Genomic DNA, 12,838 nt, shown 5'->3' on the forward strand with positions numbered 1-12,838 from the left:
GACACACACACGGACACACACATACACACGGACAGACGGAGGAACGGACGGACACACACACACGGACACGGACACACACACACACGGACGGTTGGACGGACTGACACACAGACGGACGGACGGACGGACTCGCACACACACGGACACACACACACGGACACACATACACACGGACACACACATACACACACATACACACGGACGGACGGAGGAACAGACGGACACACACACACACGGACACACACATACACACGGACAGACGGAGGAACGGATGGACACACACATGGACTCACACACACACACGGACGGTTTGACGGACTGACACACGCAAACGGACTTGCACACACGCGGACCTGCTGACACACGGACTTGCACACACACGGGCGCGCACACACATGGACTCGCACACACACAGCCACACACACACACACGGACGGACGCACACATACACACACGGACGGACACACACACACACACGGACGGACACACACGCATACACATACACGGATGGACACACACACACATACACAGACGGACACATAGACACACACAGACGGACGGACACACACACACGGACAGACGGACACACATCGACGGACGGACGGACACACACAGACGGACGGACGGACGGACACACACACGGACAGACGGACACACATAGACTGACGGACGGATGGACACACAAACACACATACACACATACACGGACGGACACACACACCCACACAGACGGACGGACGGACACACACACACACACGGACAGACGGACACACATAGACTGACGGACGGACGGACACACAAACACACATACACGGACGGACACACACACACACACAGACGGACGGACGGACACACACACACGGACAGACGGACACACATCGACGGACGGACGGACGGACACACACACACACACACACACACACACACACACACACACACACACACACACACACAGTTCCACAGAGCGTTGGTTTTGTCGAAGCCTTTTCTCGGCTGGGTCATGCCTGGCGGTTTGCCATCCCTTTCCCAGCAGTAGTTCGGGCTGGAAATTGTCCTTGGTGCCAGATGTATTATAGATAGACGAGCCGAAACCCCGTCACAGACGGATTCCGTTCCATGAGCCCAATATGACAACCAACGGCGGCTCATGTAAGAGCCGGATCCCAGTCGATGTACTCCATGGCCTTACCTCATGAGGCCTACAAAACGTCCTTGTACACGACATTTTTGGTGTACACTACTCCTTGTGAAGAAGTCCCCCGATTTGTGCACATGTCTACTTTGACGTACAAACACCGTGTCAAAACTTCTCAGCTCACAGTACTGAGAAAAACGTGACGTGACCGCTATGAGGAGCACAAAATTGGTCCTTCAGTATTAATATATAGAAGATACAATGTTTCTTGTTACATTTTTTGTGTGAAATTCACATTCTGAGGTAGTCAGCATGTGCAGAAGAGGTTTACATTGCAGACGCTTTTTTCGAGGAGTGGAATTACACCTCCCAGCAGTGACGGTCTGTCGACGACAGACGTAATGACGTCAGCGATTGACCGATGACGTCATGACGTCCTTACGCCTCTCACCGGTGACGTCACACGTCGCCATGTAAACGAATGTAAAACAAAAAGTGTTTATTCTGCTTCAGAGTTGAAGTTTGACTATTGCCACTATGTGCGATGCACTCTTACAGGTACGAAGTTTCTTTCAGTCCAGGTCACAGTACCGAGAAAAACGTGACGCGACCGCGAGGAGGAGCACAAAATTGGTCCTTCAGTATTAATATATAGATGATGAATATTAGAGGAAGATCTGCCAATGAAAGCAGAGGGATGTTGGTGAATGCTGACTGCGCGGCTTATAAGTATCTTGTTCTTCAAAATAAGCCACTTCCACTCATGACGTCGTGAACAGTGCTTAAAATCACACAAAATAGCAATAATTTTTTTTTTTAAAGCGTGCGTTTTTAACCTTTGTAAACGCACATAGTTACGATGGCGCCTTTCGAGAGGACTGTTCTGGTTTGAAAGTCTTGCAGATGTAAATAGCGAAACTTGTGCATTTTTCACCACCGACAGTTTCTCGGCGTTTTCACCACCGACCGGTTGCTCGGTGCCCCTCCCCGCGTGGGTTCACGAGGGCGGGGCTGCGAGCAGCACGCGCTGCCTGCATCATCAGCGCCACGCGCACGAGATGCCGACACGACTGGCGATCAATTATTCACGAGTTTCCTGCGGGGATTGGCCGCATTTGTCCATTTTCTGTTTTTTTATTTTTTAATTCAAGCAACCCATTTTCCCTTCCTTCAGGGGTTTCATAATAATGTAGAAATAGTTGTTGAACTGTTACCTTCTTCTCTTCCTCTCCTCTTCTCAATTATCATCAGGTCTTCTCACTTAAGTTCAGAGAACTTTAAGTTGGGCAGGATAAATTGAGTGACATTATCAAGATGTTCCACCCGTGACCATTTACATCAGTTCATCTCCTATTTCAATCTTAATGTCTGCTCTTGAGACACTCACATGGACATTTTGAAATCCAAGATAATTTTACGAACCCCTAAATCAAACCAGGTGACCCAAATTCAAGTTCACCTATAAATGTTAACAAATGGATCTGATGTACTTATATGGATGATTTTCAGTGGTTAGGTAATACCTGGGGTCTGGGGTCCACCTGTCCGCCGGGAGGTTGAACCATCTTTGTGGCGGTCAAACAGGTTGTGAGTGTGTTCGTCATGGGTGAAGATTGCGAAATAAAGGATTCATTCATTAAAACGATCATTTTGGTTCCTTTAAATGCAAATGGCACTCTCACCTTCTGGGTGATGGTCATGGTGATTAGTGTGTGTGTAAATTCCTCATTGTGGAGCATTTCTCATTGTTCATGTGATAACTCGTACAAGTTGAGGCTTCATGTTGGTTGATTCATTCGTTGAGGGTTAACTAACTGTCTTGTCTCCCCGTGGTATTTCACAATATAGGACGAAGCATCCATGTGCCTCGTCCTTTGGATCACCCTGCGCGTGATTGGCTCATCGACTGTGACGTAATAATGATGTAAAATGATTGATTAGTCAGTTCATTTATTTTCCCAATTTTACAATCTCGCGTGTCGTAAAGGTTATGATTTTTGTTCAATTGCAATCTCATTCCTCTCTTTTGGTATTGAGGTCATCTTTATCGACAGTTCAATGGGAATTGATTTTGAGAAATATTAATGGATACATTAGCATTAGTCAAGGCTCATGTAAATGCGAGTATGAGTACACGGAATGGATCAGGATGTAACAGGACACAAGGAATAGGAGAGAGAGAGAGAGAGAGAGAGAGAGAGAGAGAGAGAGAGAGAGAGAGAGAGAGAGAGAGAGAGAGAGAGAGAGAGAGAGAGAGAGAGAGAGAGAGAGAGAGAGAGAGAGAGAGAGAGAGAGAGAGAGAGAGAGAGAGAGAGAGAGAGAGAGAGAGAGAGAGAGAGAGAGAGAGAGAGAGAGAGAGAGAGAGAGAGAGAGAGAGAGAGAGAGAGAGAGAGAGAGAGAGAGAGAGAGAGAGAGAGAGAGAGAGAGAGAGAGAGAGAGAGAGAGAGAGAGAGAGAGAGAGAGAGAGAGAGAGAGAGAGAGAGAGAGAGAGAGAGAGAGAGAGAGAGAGAGAGAGAGAGAGAGAGAGAGAGAGAGAGAGAGAGAGAGAGAGAGAGAGAGAGAGAGAGAGAGAGAGAGAGAGAGAGAGAAACACCAACAACAGAGTTGAAGGCCAAGACAGGGGGAGGCATGGACAAAAAATGGGTGGGGAGGAATGGGGGCAGGGGAGGATGCTTGGGGTGGACAAGATGGATACCAAAGGAAACTCCAAGGAGGGAAAACTGGAAATTTGGGAGGAGGAGGGATTGGCGAGAAGGATTAACGAGGTTAGAAAATATCATAGTTTTGGATTGGGGATGATCTGAGATGGTGGTGAACAGCTGTGTTAAGGACCTGGAGTGAAGAATGAGATTGAAGAGAATGTGGAAGATTGTGACACAGGTGGGAAAAAAGAGGAATGAATTAGTGGAGGTGAGCAGTGGTACTGGATTTAGGTAGTTTAACAAGAAGGGGGTTTATGGTGGACCGTGTGTGCCCTGCAGAAACCTGGGGGGGGACCATGGAAAGAGCAGAGTGTGCAAGACCAGAAAGGAGGTGTGCGAAGGCAGAGAGACCAGTGACCTGTCCACGATGGCGAAATCATAGACCCGTCGACTCAGCTTCATCGTGGGAGGTTTCAATAATCTTGAAGGCCTTGATTTCCAGTGTCAATTGAGCAAGGTGTGAGACAGGATAGCTTTTGTACACCTGAAGAGTGCTTATAATGGGGATCTCTCTGAAAGAAAGGAAGATGAGTGACTGAGTGAGGATGTCAGAAGGATAGGCAGGAATAAGGAACATTGGTGAAAATATACGAGGGGCACGGTTGCGTTGGTAAAGGCATGTGCTGAGGAGGGAGGAGGGGACGGGGGTGGTCAGAGGCAAGGTGGGCCTTTGATTCAGGTGTAGTTGGCAAGAGGAGAATGGGCAAACCAAAGTCGAAGTGGAAGGAAGTTATTGAGAGGGACAGGAGGGAAGTGGTGGTGCAGAGAGGAAACACTCATGCGGCCTAACCCACATAACAAGAAGGTGGGATTGATTGGGGCCATTATGGTAGTAGTAGTAGTAGTAGTAGTAGTAGTAGTAGTAGTAGTAGTAGTAGTAGTAGTAGTAGTAGTAGTAGTAGTAGTAGTAGTAGTAGTAGTAGTGCTTTCCAGAAATTATGACACTGATCTGGATGGAGAATTGTTTTCCCATCTGCCTCACCATATCGATCTTGCCCTTCCTCATCACCCCACCATCATATTTCTCTTCCGTTTCCTCCATCTCATCAACAATAAGATGCTGTTTATAAGCCACGATGCTGCAAAGTTGCATAAACCAATCAATATTGATTGAATTGTGATATAATTCAAAACAGGAGATATCAATAAACACTACTGTAATATAACTGCCCAGTGTTCAGATACCTTATATCTACATGTCTGCTAATACCAACAAGTGCGTCCACAAGCTCCGTGAACTCATGGCACAATCCCGTGTGGTTATCCAGAGGAAGGTTCTCACAAGCCATTTTGATCGATTGTTTTGTTTTGTGAACGGATGATTAAAAATTTATTCCGAATCCGATTCCAGCACTCTGCCCGAAGGCAGATTCAGTGCTGCCGGAGCAGCACGTCACAGTAAGGATACATCTGCTGATTTACCGTTGCCTTCCAAATAGTAGTCAGGGCAGGGATTAGTAGTTTGTTCAGGGTGCCGAAGATAGCTCACCTACTCTTCTTGTAGGACACCATGGGATCTCCAATGTCCACCAACTAATTCCGGCACACAGGATGCTCAGCTCAACATCCATCTGAGGAATGGCGCACCCATTGATGTTTGGCCCTGCCTGCAAGACACTACTCACCAGGATGACAGTTTTGAGCTGGGTCGAGATTCGAACCCAGACTGTACAGCTCAGAGACGAGTGCACATACCTTGTGGCCATCCTTCCAGCTCCAAAGTTGATACAGTATAAATAACCAAATGATTTTTTTTTTTTTTTACAATAACCATGTATGGATGCAGTTTTGTACGAGACACAGATCTTTCAAATGGAAAGAACTTCACAGATTCAATTGTATTGAACGTGCAGTCATTGGGTGAAAAAAATAAAATAAAAGACAACGGAATATATTCGAAGAGTGCACTGGCATGACAGCCAGGACATAGAGAAACATACTCCATGAGCCATCCAGCCTGGGCTCAAATCTCAGCCCAACTATAAACCACCAACCTGGTGTTAAATGAGGAAAATAATGCTGCGCTCCAACGCCATCCAGGTGTAATGTTATTTTGTGAACCTGCATTTGATAATAAATAATCCAAGAGTAATTTTTTTCCACCATTATGGAAAATATGGGGGCGGGGAGATCCATCTTCTATCTATACTAATAAATGTCAGTGTGTGTGTGTGTGTGTGTGTGTGTGTGTGTGTGTGTGTGTGTGTGTGTGTGTGTGTGTGTCTGCGTGCGTGTGTGCGGGCTTGCGTGTGTGTGTGTGTGTGTATGTCTCCATAACTCCAAAACCAAAACCAAAGTTGCCTGAAACTTTTCATGCATACTAAGGGCACTCTAAGGGAGTGCATGAGTGAAATTTGGGTGTTTGTGTTTATTTAAACACCCCCCTTTGAAGATAATTAATGGCCTTATTTAATTATCCTTTATCAAGGCATCATCCTGAGTCACCTCGCTCACCATCTTTTTTGGCCAGCTTAACAATGACTTGACTTGGAACAGGCCGCAACGGTTTCTTCATGATAAAGCACTCAAAAATGTTTTTTCACTATCCTAACTCATATCATCGAAGGCCTCATCTTCAAATCTAGGAATCACTGGATACATTGCAATGCTTATAAATGCCCACAGGCGCCAGTGTTTGTGGCTTTATTTAATTTCCGCACATGCAATAAGCTCTAAAATCTCTTATCCTGAGCTGAATTTCAACATTTAAACTGCAGAATTGCTGAACTGTGAAAGCTACCCACAATTCCATAATTCTTATTGTCCTGCTGCCTTGACCGGTGTTTTGCCTCTTGCTCTGCTCATTCCGCTCACCGATCAAACGTGGATCCCAAGCGCAAGACCAGTGCCGGAGATGTGTCGACTGCCAAGAGGCAGAAGAAAGTGATGAGCCTGAGCGACAAAGTTGAGCTGCTGGACCGGCTGTCGAGGGGACAGAGTGTGACCTCTGTGAGCAGACTGTATGGAGTAAACAAATCCAATATTCGTTACATATGGAAGAACGAGAAGGTGATCCAAGAAAATGTTGCGGCAATCGCTGTCCCGAGCAACAAAATGGTCACCTACATCCGGTATTTCCAAATAGAAAGGATGGAAAAGGCTTTCAGTGTATCGATTGAGGACAATGTGCAAAAGAACATGCCTTCAAGTGGACCTCTCATTCGCGCAAAGGTGATGCGTATGTTCACGCATCTGACTGGTGTGGGTGGCACTAGCACGAGTGATGCGGGTACGAGCTACGCAGGTACGAACAGCCCTAGTCTATTCCAAGTGAGCAGGGGATAGTTTGACCGCTCCAAGAAGCACTACAGTCCCCACAATGTCAAACTGACAGGCGAGCATGCCTCTGCGGACCAGGAAGTGGCCGAAACATTCCCTGCTCAACTCGCGCAGTTCGTCAAGGAGAAGGGGTACCTACCAGAACAGGTGTTCAATGCTGATGAGACTGGACTGTTTTGGAAAAAGATGCCAATGCGAACTTTTATCTTGAAGTGCAAGGGGACATCATTGGGTTTCAAGGCCATGAAGGACCGGATATCTCTTCTCCTCTGTGCAAATGCAAAAGGCGACTGTATGATGAAGCCCATGATGCTGTTCCATTCCCTGAACCCGCATGCTCTCAAGGGCAAGAATGGGCACGTGCTGCCTGTGCTTTGGAGGCCAACAGGAAATTGTGGGTGAATGCAGCAATTTTCATGGACTGGTTCCAAAACTGTTTCATCCCTCAGTTGGAGAGGTACCTGGCTGAAAAAATAAATACTTGTGTTCAAGGTGCTCTTGGTTGTCAACAACCTGAAAGTGGCTCACCCAAATGTCGAGGTGATCTTCCTGCTGCCCAACACCACCTCCATGATACAGCTGCTCGACCAAGGGGTAATCTAGACTTTCAAAACCTGTTATACCCACCACACCTTTCGTCACCTTTTGGATGTGATGGACTCCGACCCAGAGCTCACCGTTGGTCAGTGTTGGAAGTAGTTCAACACAGCCCACTGTATCGGCACAATCAAAGAGTCACTGGACGAGGTGAGAGCCTCCACCATCAGTGCTTGCTGGCACAATCGTTGGCCACAGGCAGTGAAAAACTTCAGAGGTTTTCCCGACAACACGGAGGAGAGGCATAAAATTGATAGGTTGGCACGGCAGGTGGGAGGCGAAGGCTTTGATGACATGGAGCATAAGAAGCTGGATGCTCTTATTGCCTCGCATACCAAGGGACTCACTGAGGAGGTGTTGGAAGCCATTACCAAGGTTTCTGAGGAGTAGATGAAAGTGGGCAGTGATGAGGAGGAAGAAATTTCAAGGTCTAACCTGATGGTAAATTCCTGGGTGAGATGCTGTAGGATATGTGGTCAATTACCAAGAGGCTGTTAGACGCCGATCCGGTCACAGAGCGTTACCTCAAGTTTAACAGGTGGTTGGATGACGTGATGTTCCAAAACTAGGAAATACATCCAAACCTGTGGCAATCTTCCAGGCAGCTCACAATCACCCATTTTTTTCCACCTTGGTCCATCCACTTCAGGAGTATCAGCACCTTCACCTGCCTCTCTTGTTCACCTGGCTCTCCTGCCTCCTCTTTGGTGAGCAACTCATCAGGACCCTCACCTGCTTCAGCACCCTCACCTACATTCCTACTGGTGCATGACTAATCAGCACCCTCACCTGTGTGGTCTTCAGACTACTCCACAGAGTTCACTGGATTTTAAATCATCATTATCATTTGAAAAGTTGCGTGTGTTTGTGCAAATAGAAATTTGAAACGGTTGGGGTTTTTTTTGCTTTCACAGTGCAGTTTGTTAATCTCTTTTATATATATATATATATATATATATATATATATATATATATATATATATATATATATATATATATATATATATATATATATACTAGCATATACCCGTGCTCCGCACGGAGTTGAATGGGTGGCAAAAGGTGGATTAGGCATAATAGTTGATGTTATGGGAAGCTGGGGAGGGTGTCATTAGGGATGTGATGCACTATGGTTACCTTTCCTTAGTTTTCTGAAGGACCTCCCTGTAGTTGACATTTTGGGTGAGTGTCTTGTTGCTGAATAGTTCTTGTGAGGAATTATTGTCCACTTTGATAGATATATAGGATTAACCTCTTGCACGTGAAAATGCAACATATAGTTGGCCATGGGAGAACACGGGGGCTGGGAGGTATATTCCGAGTTTGTCAAATGTTTGGCCCTGAGATTTGTTTATGGTCATCGAGTATGCGAGTCTGACTGGAAATTGCATCTTCTGCAGTGTGACTGGAAGGTTGGCGTCTGATGGGGCAAGGTTAACATGATATAGGTCTAGCCCTAGACTGAACAGGAGCAGTGGAGGGTGACCGAGAATCAGAATGCAAATTTCAATGAACGGCACTTTTTGGTGCACATCCAACGATCGAACACCGCTTGGACGCTTTAATTTGAAGATCACACATGCAAGACACAACACAGGTAATGATGGCGGTTGAGAAACGTCAAATTACGCGCAGACGTTAACAGAAATAATATATTTTTTAAATATATCTTTACTTTAAATACAATGTTTCTTGTTACATTTTTGTGTCAAATTCACCTTCTGAGGTAGTCAGCATGTGCAGAAGAGGGTTTTACATTGCAGACGCTGTTTCCGAGGAGTGGCATTATGCCTCTCAGTGGTGTCGGTCTGTCGACGACAGACGTAATGACGTCAGCGAATGATTGATGATGTCATGACGTCATTACGCCTCTTGGTGGTGTCGGTCTGTCGACGACAGACGTGATGACGTCAGTGAATGACCGATGATGTCATGACGTCATTACGCCTCTCAGTGGTGACGTCACATGTAGCCATGCAAACGAACATAAAAATTAGAAAATCGCCTAAAATTCCCAAACGTGTTCATCTGGCGCGATCTCACATAGCCCATGCTGTTCATTAGACCACAGAGCACCCGCATGCCAAAAGTGGCGACAATCCATCCGGCACTTTTGGAGGAGATATGTCAAATTACACGCAGACGTTAACAGAAATAATATATTGTTACGGCTGTGGAAATTCGCAATACACCATAAAGGGTCCTTAGATCAGTTATGACGCTAAGTTCATGTGTAGTTAGCCCAAACCCGTTGTATAGAGGGAATATATGTGATCCATTCGGGCTGCGATTCTTCAGTTAGCCATTTTTCTTTTGCTGTCGTTATTTTGGTGCAACAACACAACAACGAACATCGCCACAACCAACATCTCAACAACGACGCCATTCACCCCACGACGCCATCTTCAACAACTACACCACCACCATCTTCGCCACTCGCCATTCAACGGGCACCGCGCGGTCACAATCTCCATTGGATGGGTGAAAGGAGCGGGGTGGCAGCAGCAAGGGCGCGGAAAGACAACTCCCGCCCGAATTTCTCCCGCCTGAATCTTGAGCCGGATCGTCGTCGCGCTTTGTGAGAAGGAGGAGGGGTGGCACAGCTCGCTCCCGATTGGGGGATGCGCGGTGTGACGCGGCCAGGGAGGAGGAACGCCCCCCTTCGAGACTTTTCTGGAAACGCCGTGAAGGGGGGTGGAGCAAGGAACGGGGCGGAGCGAAGGGCGGGGCCCCGCCTTACAAAAAGGCGAGCGCAAGGCGGCTGGAGAGCTGGTCGTCAAATTGGGTCTGGTTTTTGTATTGGTCTTGCCTGGCCGGTGGTCCCGGTTGTTGTTCCCGACTGTCGAGTCAGAGGATTGTCGGTGTCAGAGGGTCAGTAGGTGCGGTCTCGAGACCCCGCTGGTGGGACGGAGCGCCTACCATTCCCCCCCCCCCCCGTCCGCACAGGGATAGCGGCGAAAGCTCCGTCCGTTCGTTCCTGAACTCCGTTCGTGGCGTCGAACGGTCACACGTGCCGGCGCGAGGTACGAGCTCGCGGACCACGCCGGAGGGGCTCGGAGTTGAGGTCGCGCAAAGGAGGACTCGACGACACGCTCAGGGAAGTCACGACTTCCTTTTCTTTTGGGGTTCCGTGTAAATGTGTGTGTGTGGCGCCAGTCCGTAAAGTAGAAACTGATTAAGTGCTTGTACATTGCCTTTTATTCGGTTGTAGCTCTGCATCGTTCCATGCTTGTGTTTTCTTGCTTGACTGTATACGTGTATTGTTTTGTATAACTGTTGCCTATTAGATATACGTGCTGCCGTGTGGCCCCTTATAAATGTGCTTGTCCAATTGTTCCCCGTTTCGCTGCGTCCATTCCTTTGTTGAATTTCCATCTTGCATCACGTAAGGGATTGATAGTGGGTTTAAGTTCCCGATAAATAATCTGAACCAACGAGGTCGACGATAACTCCGCTCGGTTATCCCTGCAGTATGGAACAAGCCGCTTAAGCGGTTCGTGTCCGGAGTCGACCTGCGGTGTGGTACAACTCCTCGGTACGCTACCCGCGCGGGTACTTAGGTAAATCGACCATTCGGCGATCGGACCCTATTTCACGCGGGTAGAATGCAGACTGAGTTGTGGTGAGGTTAAACCCCCACCCGTGACTAGCTCCCGGTGTTGTTCCGAGAGGGTCATGACTGAATTGTCCGTTCCGGTGGGCGACACGTCGCGATTTGAGTTATGTGGCCGATCGCACGCTGGACAGGCGCGAAATTCGTACCAATATATATATATATATATATATATATATATATATATATATATATATATATATATATATATATATATATATATATATATATATATATATATATATATATATATATATATACACAAACACACACACATATACAAAAAACAAAGACCCACTCACATCTCTCATCTGTGATTGGAGGAAATGACCAATTAGCTCTCACCTAGTCAATTAAACCCAGGTGGCTTGGATTAGGGAAATAAAATGATTCCTCCAATGCTGTTTGAGCTGAAGAAAGCTGCATAAAGTAACCATGAAAGGCTACACAATGTAAGCCCTTTTTCTATTTCAAACCCTTACCAAAGTTCCTCAACAGCTGTAAAACTACATTCACAAATAGTACACACATGAGAATCCCAATGCTACACATACCCTCAGCTGCCCAACTGGTTTCTTCGCTTGGCGAATCATCAGCGACAGCGCAGACAGAAACATATACCGCTGATGCTCCCAAGCATGTACCAAGTGTAAATGTCAAAAGCAGTCAACATAGAAATGAAAAACAAAAACCCACTCACATATCTCACCTGTGAATGGAAGGAATAACCAATTAGCTAATCATAACATCTCACCAAAGCACAACATAACCATCTCCAAACCACAATACAACCACCTGTGGGAAGTTATCACAACCACCCATTGTTTATCACTTCATGAAAGTTGGAAGAGGGGTGAGAGAGGGAGTAGAGAGATGAAGGAGGGGTGGGGGACGCGAGGACAAGCAAAGAGATGGAGGAATGGAGGGACGGGATGGATGGATGGAGGGAGGGAGGGAAGGGATGGATAGATGGGATGGAAAGTGGATTCACAGCAAGTTCCGCAGTTGTTCATGAACACACAAATAGGCTCAACTCTCCAATCTCACAGAGTGAACACGTGGTGTAAGGAATGAATGATGATTGAATGAACTTGTTTCCACCTGGTATTCCTTCATACGCCATTACATTCCCTGCAGCATCTGCAATAAGCTTGGGTTTTGGAAACAACTCTCCCTATATGACCTCAAAAGTACTCCACCAGGCAATGCGTCTCCAAGCATCTCAGGGCGGTGCTCCGCATGACCGCTCCGAGGTGAAGGTTACATTTCAAACTTTTGTCAGATTTATCTCAGACAATGGAACACACTTTTATACATGTACTTCATTTACATTATCACCGAACATTGTCTTCAATGTCAATTTGTAATTTTGTTTTCAAAAACGACAACAGCGGTGATTTATAAAAAAAGTAATTTATACTGCTGTTTACTGTCTCGCCATGGCTTACAAACATCAATTTGGTTCATCCATCCATCCATCCCTTCTATCCATCCCTTCCCTCCATCCCATCC

The 12,838-nt window shown here is 46.6% G+C and overlaps 1 protein-coding gene across 5 annotated transcripts in view; it reads left to right on the forward strand.

Annotated features, from left to right (window-relative positions):
- GABBR2 (gamma-aminobutyric acid type B receptor subunit 2) overlaps window positions 1-12,838 on the forward strand; it is a 565,977-nt gene that overhangs the window by 1,310 nt on the left and 551,829 nt on the right. The gene's annotated exons all lie outside the window — the stretch shown is intronic.

Source organism: Eptatretus burgeri, chromosome 13 (genome assembly GCF_056783735.1).
Source record: "Eptatretus burgeri isolate ZD-2024b chromosome 13, Ebu_testis_v1, whole genome shotgun sequence".
NCBI classification, from domain to species: Eukaryota; Metazoa; Chordata; class Myxini; order Myxiniformes; family Myxinidae; genus Eptatretus; species Eptatretus burgeri.